This window comes from Mirounga leonina, unplaced genomic scaffold (genome assembly GCF_011800145.1).
Source record: "Mirounga leonina isolate KUSES-001 unplaced genomic scaffold, KU_Mleo_1.0 Mir_172, whole genome shotgun sequence".
Classification (NCBI taxonomy): domain Eukaryota; kingdom Metazoa; phylum Chordata; class Mammalia; order Carnivora; family Phocidae; genus Mirounga; species Mirounga leonina.
This window is the reverse complement of record NW_023270442.1, coordinates 5,557,455-5,570,105: the sequence shown is the minus strand read 5'-3', so window position 1 is coordinate 5,570,105 and position 12,651 is coordinate 5,557,455.

Below are 12,651 nucleotides of genomic sequence, written 5' to 3'. Positions count from 1 at the left end.
TCCAGAATCTCTCATGGTTTGTCTCCCTCTCCTATTCAGTTTTCGCTCCCTTCCAATATGGTCCTCCATGCTGCTATTCCCTTATGTTCCACATATGAGTGAAACCATATGATAATTGTCTTTCTCTGCTTGACTTATCTCACTTAGCCTAATCCCCTCCCGTTCCATCCATGTTGATGCAAATGGTGGGTATTCATCCTTTCTGATGGCTGAGCAATATTCCATTATATATATGGACCACATCTTCTTTATCCATTCGTTTGTTGAAGGGCATCTCAGTTCCTTCCACAGTTTGGCTATTGTGAACATTACTGCTATGAACATTGGGGTGACAGGATGGTGACACAGTCCAGTCTGAAACCAACCTATCAGTTGCCTGAAAAAGAAGAGGAAAAAAACTGATTAAAGGTAATGAAGTCACAAGAATGTATGCACTTATGTATGTAGAATCTTGATTCTATGGCCAGGCATTTCCACTTTGCAGAACTTAACTTTGTCATTGTAGGGGGTACAGAGGGATCAATTCACTAGTTCTTCTAAACTACACAACAACTTTGGTAAGAAACTGAAGTGATACCATTGTGCTTACAGTCTTTGAATTTGTGAAGTAACACCAAGTAATTTATCCCTGATAGAGAGGTCCACTCTCATGTGTGCCATGATCTCTGATTCTAGCAGTAGATCAGGCTTATCTCCACCATTTTGCTTCCTACTTGGGATGTCAAGTCAAAAAACAAAAACAGAAAAGAAAAAAAACATTTAGGTGATTGAATTCTTCTTCAGTCCTGGTTCCTCTGTGATATCCGAAAGATTTATTTCTGGAGTCTTTCAAATGTCTTCTCTGTGCTTATAAGAAACTGGCACTCTACTGACGAATCAGAGTCGTTTGTTGGCTTCTAATATCCTCTACAAGCTTCTAAATTTCTTTATATCAGGTTGACATTTCAACATTTGTAGGATGTTGGAGAGACTTTTCTAGGATTTTTTTCTAGTTGTGATTTTGATCTCTTTCATTGGTGATTTTATTAACTACATTACAATGGAAGAGTTTTGAACATACAAACTAACTCTCCATCTTGCCAGGTGATATCTCTGTGCATTTCATATTTATTACATGCTAATGCCAATGAAGTGTAACTTCTTTTGCCTTAGAATATAAACTTTCTAGCAATGTCAAGGTTTTAGATACAACTGAAAGTATTTAACTCATTATTGTTTTTACTGAAATGGAAAATTTTCCTTAGGGGTTAATTTTCTTTGACAGCAGAGAAGTATACAAATTATGGTGGAAACTAAAACAAGGCTTTCCCCGGGACTGGATGATATGAGACAGGAAAGTATAGTCCCACTGTAACCTAGCAGACTTTATAGACCCTCATTTGATTTTCCCATCTAGCAAAGTATTCTTCAAGTCACATATTTGTCTTCCCTGTCACTTGTAATGAAACAGAACTGTGCTAAAGAGGATCTAGAGAAGTAAGCTACATCCAACAACTGTTCTTAGAAAACCGTATCTTCTGGCTGGCAGAAACAGCAACGTTATGTGTGGCACTGAGAAGATAAATTGTGAACCAGGATGCTCAGGAGCATTTTTGCATGCGTCTTTGGAGGCAAGCACATCAGCCCTGGATGAGTAGCTTTCCAGCTCAGATCTCTGCTGTCCATCCAGCCTCTCTTCTCTTCCTCTTTTGTACTATCATTTTCCCAAGGAACCCTCTGCTTTTTATCACTGGGTTTTTCTTTTTCTTCTTTGTGTGTCCTTAGTAAAATAGACACCAGGAACAGGCCTGGAATCCAACCTTTACAGGTCCTTTCATTGTAAACCTAAGTGTCTTCCAGTGCTATGTGCAATATTAAAAAAAAAAAAATATGCTAACTATAAAATAATTTTCAGGACACCCAACCTTTCCATTAAGTGACATTTTTATAAAAATATCAAGTATCAATTTAGAAAGAATATTAGTCCCTTCTGAATATACTTAGGCCACCTACTGTATAACTAACCAGTGACTGTGAATAATATTTTTGCTGTTCATCTATGAGCCTATTGCTTATTCTCCAGTCACTGCCTCTACCCATGGAAATATGGATCTTTCCATGAAAAGTAAACAGCTCTCCAATCAAGAAACTCGATGTGCCTCGTTAAGAGGATTTCAGGTTTTCCATATTTTCTTTGTGTCTGTATGCATGTGTGTGGTGGATGTGGAAATTGATTTATTATTATCTTGCTTTTGAAGACAAATTAACAACAGCCACTCTGGATATGAATATCATTATTTTGTGAGTGAATGAACTCAGTATGTAGCAGTTCAGCTCCTCTCCAACTTTTCCAAAATGTTAACCAAAATAATTTCAATTAAGCATTCAAATAAAAAGTTGATTAAATATATCTGATTAAATAGGTAAATTTAAATATATAAAATGACAATGTTAAATCTTATACTAATACCTGAAGATATGTTAAGAAAATTAAAGTGCCACAAGAAGGAATTATTTGCAATACTCCATCAAACATAATTCAATTTGAGAGTATTATGCTTTACAAGGAAGTTAAGTTCTCTACTGCAAATCTTGCATTTCAATGAATTCCGAAGTAACCTGCTTTAGTGGGATGAATGCAAATTTTGTAATGTGGCAGAAATGATCATGAATTTCAACATTATACTTTCCATTGGGTAATTTGATGAAATCTCTTAGATTCTGTAAGGACCAGTTTCCCATCTGGATATCTAATTGAATGTGGTTTTTTTTTTGTTTTTTTTTTTTAAGATTTTATTTATTTATTTGAGAGAGAGAGAATGAGAGACAGAGAGCATGAGAGGGAGGAGGGTCAGAGGGAGAAGCAGACTCCCTGCCGAGCAGGGAGCCCGATGCGGGACTCGATCCCGGGACTCCAGGATCATGACCTGAGCCGAAGGCAGTCGCTTAACCAACTGAGCCACCCAGGCGCCCCTGTTTGTTTGTTTTTAATTAATTAATTTATTTGAGAGAGAGAGTGAGCATGCACAAGGAGGAGCAAAAGGAGAGGGAGAGAGACAATCCACAAGCAGACTCCATGCTCAGCATGTATATATACACTCTATTTTCATTTTTTGCAATAGTAATGTTCTATAGAGTCTTTTTTTTTTCCCAAAGATTTTATTTACGTATTTATTTGACACAGAGAGAGAGAGAGCACGAACTGGTGGAGTGTCAGGAAGAGGGAGAAGGAGGTTCCCCACTGAGCAGAGGGCCAGATGCGGGGCTTGATCCCAGAGTCCTGGGATCATGACCTGAGTTGAAGGCAGATGCTTAACCAACTGAGCCACCGAGGTGCACCTGTTCTATAGAGTATTTATGAACATTAAACTAGTGAATACTGCTTCTGAGGGACATAGAATTAGGTTCCTTTGAAATTTTGGTCACATTTTCATCAATCAATAAATATATAACTTTGTCTTATGTGTGCTTTTGTTTGAAGACATCTTATTGAATATATACTGTTGATTTGTTAACACCGAACTTGTGACCAACAGCACCATCATTCATGGCTGAACAAAGCTATGTAACACATGTATTTTCCCTAAAGCACATCTCAGCGTTCTTGCACTCAGGAAACTGGAAGGGTCTTTAGCACTACACACCATACAACTTGGGGCCGTGTTAAACAGAGAAACCAACATAAAAATGTGAAAAACATGTCACTAAGACCATGACATTTCTTTACAGTATGAGAGTTGAAAAAAAAGGCAGAGAGCATTTCTTTGATCTCAGCTGGGCACGTATGCATTAAGTGACTCAAATTCTCATTGCTTTGCACATGTCTACAAATGACTATGGAAGAACCGTGAATGCTAATTTTAGGGTTACTAATAAATTTTAGCAAGTAGTTGAATTCACAAATACTGAATCCATGAATAAAGAGGACTGACTGCATATGTGTATACACACGTATACACATATATACACACAGATAAATATAGTAATATAAATATAGTAAATTGATATATAAGTGCATATTAAAGTTAAGATAATATGTATCAAAAGGAAGTAAAAGGGAATAAAAATTCAAACTACAGTCAGGGAGAAGATATTTGCATCAAATATGACTAAGAAAGGATTGACATTTATAATAAAATAAGAAATCCCCCAAATTAAAAGAAAAGCAAAAATCCAAGGCATTTTTTAGATGTGCAATTTGCATGCATATGCACTTTTATAGCTTATATAAACAAATAAAAATAAGCTCATTTTAATTAGTGATCAGAGAAATTCAAACTAAGTCAGTGAAATGTTGTTACTTATCTAAAGAATGACACAACTTACAGGTCTAACAGCTCAAATGACAATGAAGTTATAGAGTAACAGGGACTGCCAGTCACTTTGTAAAATCTAAAGAAAGTACCTTAGAAAAAAACTGTTATTAATGGTAAACTTCAACATGCCAATATTTTACAATTCAGAAATTTTTCTCCTTAACATATTCACTCAATAACTCTTGCATATGTGCACCAAGAACCATGTAATATGTTCATACATACTAAAATGATCAAGTACACTGTGCTACATTCACACAGTGGAATATTAATATAGTTGTGAAAATAAAAGCATAATTGAACATGGATTTATCTTTAAAACATAATATGGAACAACTATTTCAAGTCACAGAAAAGTAAGTCCTCCATTTATGTAAATTTCAGAAACAACATATATAAAAACACATGTATAGAAAATATATATAATAATAAATATATATATACACACACATCCATCCATGTCAGAAGTGTAAAAAAAAAAAAGAAGAATGCTTAATAATTCAGAATAGCATTTACTCTCAGGAGGACTAAAGTGGAGATGGAAAAAGTAAGAGCTTCTAGTATAGAATTAGTTCTAAATAGGCCTTGAAATGCTATATATATATAACATAAGGCAAACTAGTTTGATGCTTACCAGGATGACCTTAGGTTTGTGTCTTAGTCTTTTTTGGTGAGCTGCTGTAACAAAATACCATAGACTGGGGAGTTTATAAATAACAGAAATGTATTGCTCATAGTTCCAGAGGCTGGTAAATCCAACATCAAGAAACGAGCATAGACGTGTTCTGCTGAGAACCCTTTTCCTGGTTTGCAGCTGGTGCCTTTTCTGTGTCCTGTAATGGTGCAAGGGGTTAGGGATCTTTCTGGAATCTTTTTTATGAGGGCACTAATCCCATTCAGGAGGGCTCCTCTCAAAGGTCCTGCCTCCTAACACCATCACATTCAGGCATTAAGATTTAAACATATGAAATTGGGGGCGGGGGGCATACACATTTAAGCCTGTGTTTCAGCTTTGGCCCAATAAATTTTGGCTGTCAGAGCATTATTAGTACATTATTGGTATAAATTCAAAACATATCCTTGGAATATATCTAATTTATAATTTTTTCCAATATCAGTATCTTGAAGTGATGACTATATACTGATGAAATGAAGAGAATTTCAGCATATATTTTACTGATAATTTCAGTTGGGATGAGTTTTGTTTATGGTTTTATTCCTCTTTTTTCCCCTTAAAAATGCTTAACAGAAGATAAACTGCAATATTTCCTAGATTTTCTTTAAATTCTATTGGAAGTTCATTAAATGTAAGTTTGAAGAAAGGAAGTGCAGTTAAAGAAAAAGTACTTTGACATCTTTTTGGCTTTGGGATTTTTTTTTTTTTTTTAATGCTTAGATCAATCTTTTATTTGCTTCTACACCTGGTAAAATTCCCTCATGTCCCACTTCCAGAGACCTGGAAGCATAGCTCACAGTGTTTTAAGAGCCTTGTATTTTATTTATAGATATTATATCAAAATAAGGAAAGAATTTGCTTACATGTGTATTGAAAAGCAATGTATTTCAATTTTTAAAATGGATTTTTAAACATATTCCAATGAAAATGGCATGGCAATCAAGAATTGAAAAATTGCTGGGAGAAAAAAACCTTAAATTTTTATGTAATATTTTTAGCTGCTCTGATAGGGACTTTAAAATATCTAGCTCAAGGGAAAGACATTCAAATTCAAGATGATATATTAATACAGGCTCTGTTAGTCTTTAGATTTTATTTGTTTTATTACTTTATTTTTATTAAGGACTGTGAAAAATGCATGCAGCATGGTAGAAAAACCAACATATTATAAATTTTCTGAAGAAAGTTTAGGACTTAACAAAATATTGTATGTACTTTGACAAAGAAACCATGCATTATATAATATCAGCTCATCTTGTGTTCATCCTTTTTCTGTTATACTTTGGAGATGTTATCTTTTCTCGTGATTTTCACCAAAATTTATACATAAATGCGTGATGATCCCTAAATCCTTATTCATAGCTATATTGTATGCTGTGCAGTGTGTTATTCCTTAAAAATTAGAATTATAAAGAAAAAAAATCTTGTTACTTAAAACTTTTGTCCGTGGGAGATTCATATTGTGTTGGATAAAATTCTGTTCCCCTTTAACATCTAAATTCCCCATTCTTTGCAGGATAACTTTATGATCAATATCATGTTTCATTTTCTTTTTTTCAGTTGCTGTGACTCTTTCTATACAAATTTTCAAATCTTTCCTTCTATGGCAGCATCAGGTAAAGCATGGATTTCAAAATCAAGCATACATGGGTCTGGATCTCAATTCCTATAACTATTAACTAAGTGACCATTGTCACCTGCTTACTTCCCTTTTATGTAAAATTGAGTTCTTACTGGTACCTATTTTATATTATAATGTAGGAATATTGATGATATTTTAATATACAGAAAATCCATTTGCATTTGTACCTTTGTTACTAAAATTTTTCTTAGAAGCTACTAAGCATCTTAGTTTTTCAATTTTGATTGTTCTTTAGGAAACCAAGAAAACAATATGAGAAAAAAGTTGGAACAATGTAAATTTGTCCGGCTACCTTCTGACAATATGTACACAGAATCATCTGCAGTCTTGGCTCTATAAGAGAATACCCCTTGTGGGATTCTAATTCTTTATAAAACATTGTATCATTGATGATCACACATGTTGGTTCCTAGATTGCTAAGGAATATTGAACAAATGTCATACCTATCTGAATTTCAGAAGTTGATCTATGTAAACTTTTTTGCTCTACTATTGAATATAGTCCACAGTGCTTTATTGGAAAGTGATTTCACAAATAAAAACAGAAGGCATTACTGGAAAATCCATACTCCAACTCAGAAAACCTGTCTTTCTGGAAACTGTTTTTTTAAAAAAAAATTGTTTTGTTTTTAATTTAAGCTTCAGTTTCCACATCAGTAAAATGGCATAAAAATGTCATCTTTGAAATAAGCTTTGAGGATTAAATGTGATAATACCAGTAAACAACTACATAGTAGGAGATTTGAACAATCCCCTTGAACAATCGATTCAATGGTTGTTCAATAGTACAGTATTACTATTATCATTATTAACATATAATGTTGACTACAAAAAATGAAGTAGGGCGCCTGGGTGGCTCAGTTGGTTAAGCGACTGCCTTCCGCTCAGGTCATGATCCTGGAGTCCCGGGATCGAGTCCCGCATCGGGCTCCCTGCTTGGCAAGGAGCCGGCTTCTCCCTCTGACCCTCCCCCCTCTCATGTGCTCTCTCTCATTCTCTCTCAAATAAATAAATAAAATCTTTAAAAAAAAATGAAGTAAATGCCTCTCTAAAATATCAAAGGCCCTCCAAATGAACTTGCACTTTTTTCTTATCATTTTTCATCATATGCTCATGCTTTAGAAAACAAAGCAGAGGCACTTCCTCCAAAAAATGTCCCAGTAGTTTGCCAAAAGGGCTTCTCAGTCTTCTGGAGAGTTCACACTTCCATCTCTGGCTGCTCCTAAGGTTCATTGGTTTACCTGCAGTTTAGATTATCTGCACTGGAATCAATTGCTAAGGATATATTTTCAATTGTATTTGTTATTTATTGTCAAAGAAAAATTGCACCAGTTAAGTTAAACTGGCAAGGAAAACTTTATTCAAGACTATTGAAAGAGGAGAGAGCTTGAACTCAACTCTGCTGGAACAAAAGGTAGAAGGAAAAGCACTGGAGGTCTTCAGATGGAAGGCTGCTCTTCACTGTGATGAGGCCATCTCCATTTGCTAATTGCCCCTTGTGGGAGTTAGCCTCCTCATCTCACAGAGACTGGGTGATAGGAACAGAGTCTCCTTAGGTGATTATGGATGGTTTAAAACGGATGGCTCCCAGGTCCTTGAGAAAGACTTTGCCTGTTTGTCAAACTGGCAAGAGGCTAAGAGAAGACAAACTCACACCTCAAAGGAGCAGAGAAAAAAAATTACAACTGAAAGTTTTCCAAAGTGCTTTAAAAAGGTGGGGGTGGTGAGGAAGTCAGGGACCTACAGTCAAGATCTTGACTTGTGTAAAATTTAGTCAAACTGAGAGGAAGAACTTTAAGACTTTCTTGCTCTCATTGCTGGAACTTCAACTCTTCAGGAAAACGAAAGGCAATTCCTCATCCATCTGTAGCACCCTCTGTGCAGTCAAATACTATCTGATTACAATTCAGGGTGAGATCTTTAAAAGATTAAATATTAAGTTGCTGTGCTAAATGAACTCTATATCCGCTCCTCTTAGAACCCCACCATAAATATGTCTTCCCTTTTTATATTATACAAAAGGCAAACTTTACTTTCAGAGAAAGATGGAATCATTTTCAGAATCATCCTGGGCTATTGTTACTTCTTCACGTGTATTTCCTATAAACGGACCTTCAAATATTCCAAGTAAAAAATGTGGTGTTCTCTTGTCACTCCCTTCCCTCACATCATAGCTTATCTGAAAGACCTGAACAGTGGGGCCTGTCAATAAATATCTGCTGAAAGAACAAATAGAGTTTGCCCTAAACTCATTTCTATCATCTTTAGATTGAGACTTTTTAATAAACAACTTTGCATAATTCTTTTCAGGGATAATCTCAAACATTGGGTGCCAGTCCCTGATGTTTTTACCTTTATCAACTCTATAGTCACTGCCTTGCTTGGTTGAGCTCATGCATCCATCACCCATCCCAGAAGGTGATATAAGCCATCTAAAAAATAGTTACAGTACAAACTATATTACAGGTATGTTAATTTGACAAACTGTCCAAATAAAGTATTACATCAGTTTACTTTCTTGAATAATTTCAAATCCTTAGACAAATACTTAATGGTAAGAAAAGTAAGTTTCAGGCCCTTGTCTTCCCAGTATTGATTTTTGTTTCAAAATGCATTATCTTGTGAAAAACTGTCAAGAAAATAATCAGATTATTTATAGCTTTTAATCCTGTATATTCAATTGAAGTAAAGTAAATAAGTGTGTTCAATACAGAAAACTTCAAGTATAGTTCTGCCTGAGAATGGCCCCTCCACCCTCCAAGATTTGCCACATGGCTTATTCACTCACACACATTCATGTCTTCTAGAGAAAGAAAACTTTCCTTGATTTCTAAGTGTTTCTTTCACAAACTGTAGCCACCTAGGACTCTTTACATAGCATGAGAATTAGCTCTATAGCCATTTGTCGAGTTATTTTGCTCTGATCCAAATGGAAAATAAAACTTCTCTTATCTCTCTGCGAGGGCTAAGTGGTTGTAGCCTGGACTAGGTCTTTAGGTTAATTAAGCACAGGTGTTTGGGAGACTAGTGTGCTATCTACCTAGGTACTTACATGTTGGGAAAGAAGACACTCCAGAACTTGCAGCCATCTCCAGGTTGTCAAAGGCAAGTCTCACTGGGTTGTCTGGCTCCTGGAGGGATTTTTTTTTTTAATTAATTAATTTATTTATTCTTATGTTAATCCCCATACATTACATCATTAGTTTTAGATGAAGTGTTCCATGATTCATTGTTTGTGCATAACACCCAGTGCTCCATGCAGAATGTGCCCTCCTCAATACCCACCACCAGGCTAACCCATCCTCCCACCCCCCTCCCCTCTAGAACCCTGTTTGTTTTTCAGAGTCCATCGTCTCTCATGGTTCGTCTACCCCTCCGATTTCCCCCACTTCATTCTTCCCCTCCTGCTACCCTCTTCTTTTTTTTTTTCTTAACATATATTGCATTATTTGTTTCAGAGGTACAGATCTGAGATTCAACAGTCTTGCACAATTCACAGCGCTTACCAGAGCACATACCCTCCCCAGTGTCTATCACCCAGTCACCCCATCCCTCCCACCCCACCCCCCACTCCAGCAACCCTCAGTTTGTTTCCTGTGATTAAGAATTCCTCATATCAGTGAGATCATATGATACATGTTTTTCTCTGTTTGACTTATTTCACTCAACATAATACCCTCCTGGAGGGATTTTATTTGCATAACTAAGGGTTAGAGTAAGGAGGGGAAAGGTAGAGTAAACAGCCACATCTTTCTTCTTCTTTTTTTTTTTTTTTTAAAGATTTTATTTATTTATTTTTTAGAGAGCGAGCGAGAGAGAAACAGCATGAGAGGGGAGAGGGTCAGAGGGAGAAGCAGGCTCCCCGCTGAGCCGGGAGCCCGATGTGGGACTCGATCCCAGGACCCTGGGATCATGACCCGAGTCAAAGGCAGACGCTCAACCATCTGAGCCACCCAGGCGCCCGCCACCTCTTTCTTCTTGATGGGTGGAGAAACTAATTTTTCCTTATCTCTCACCTGTGGAGTGTCCCACTATGGGAAAACTGGTTCCCACCCTCTCTGGCCGGTGTTCATTGAATCTCCTGAAGAGAAAGGCCAGGAACAAAGAAGTTTGAGTGCAACATGTTTATTGTTTACTGTCAGGTAATGAACAAGAAATCTGATCTCAAATACCTCCTGAGCACATTCAAGATGAAAATAATGATGAATATTAAAAACACAGCATATCTCTCCTCAACTATTGTGCCTTCAGAGATGAATTTCCTGATCCATCTTACCTAAAATAACCATCATCCATATTAATTCATTCTCTGTCCTCTTTCTCTCTGTGATTGTTTTAATACTTTTCTAAAATTACACAATTTATCTCTTTTTCTTATTTTCTGCATTCTTCACTGGACTGTAAACTCCATGAGGATTTGGACGTTGTATTTTTTACTCTATTGCTAGTTCCAGCAAGTAAACCTGCCTTGTCTAATAATATTAGGTTCAGGCACTCTTTAGATTTCTAGAAGTAATATCAAGCTGTGGGAAACAGAACGTCACAATGACCACTGGTGCATGTTCGCTCAGACTCCAAGATCTCTGAGAAAACTCGAGATTGCAGGGTTAAAAATAACCTGAAAGGATCAGAGTGAAATGCCCTTGGGACGCATGTGGTCAGTTCTAAAGTCCGCAGCAGAAGATGTTTTGTAGATAGGAAGCCAGCTGTAAATAGCACACTGGGCACTCCCCTCTTTGTTCCTTTATTCTGTTTTAAAGATTCTTATGTGCTTGACTAATCCTGGGTACGTGGAAGAATGTGCCTTACTACGCCCCTGTTGTAAATCATAGATCTATATCGCTGTAGAAGGTATAAAAGTGTATGGAAAATAAACCTCAGCACCTCAGGCTGATTGCTCGGGGTCCCCTGTGCCTCGCTCTACTGTCGTCTCTTTTTCTCAGTTCCTTTGCCGCCCCAGGTCCACGACTCTCAGAGGTCGACATCAAGCCTATTCCAGCTCATTTGCCCATTCATTTATATGGTTCTTTTTGATTATATAGATACATTACTTGTCAGAAAATATAATCTCCAAATGTAACCATACATGCATTTCAAAAAATAATAAGGGACGTTTTTGAAGGAGACAAAGCTAAACCATTCCTTTACTATAAATGCTAAAGTATATAAAGATGAACACCTTGCTATAGACTGAATATGTCCCCCCGAAATTCAAAATTCATGTATTGAAACCTACTCCCCCCAGTGTAATGCAATTTGGAAGGGCACTTTTGGGAGGTGATAAGGTCATGAGGGTGGATCTCTCAGAAATTGGAATAGTGCCTTTATTAAAAAAGCCCCAGAGAGCTCCCTTCACCTCTTCTACCATGTAAAAACAGAAACATCTCTCACCAGATACCAATACACCTGGCACCTTGGTTTGGAACTTCCAGCCTCTAGAATCATGGAAAATTTGTTATTTATAAGCCACCTGGTCTATGATACTATAGGAGCCTGGACTAAAATAGATTTCAAATTTCGAGACCTACTGGGATCAGGCAGGAAAACAGGATGTATAACAATATGAAGGAAGCAAACTGGAGGACTTTTGCCTGATTTAAGGGGAATAGTAGTTGTTCAAATAGAGGATATGGCTGTTTGTATGTTAATGAAACCTGAAAGTTGATATACTTCCAATTTTTTAAGGAAAGCTGGGAATACGGATATTTATGTGAAATTTTGTGATGTTTATGTATTGACCAAAGAAACTCACACCTGCTCCTGGACTGTAATGTACAAACTGCATCTTTGTGATCTCTCTATTGAGGCAATAAGACTGGTATGTGCTTCCACCATTTGGGGCCTTTCTAGATTTATTGTAATTTACACACACTTTAGCAATGCATTATTGGTCTTTGTCGGGGAGGGGGGATCATGAAAAATCCAGCTATAAAATTTACTATTGTATTTACTTAAAAGAAACTTACTGATCTTTGCTTAGTATATTTTGAGAAATCTCTTAAGCTGCACTGCACTTTCAATTCTGATTATTAGGTGAA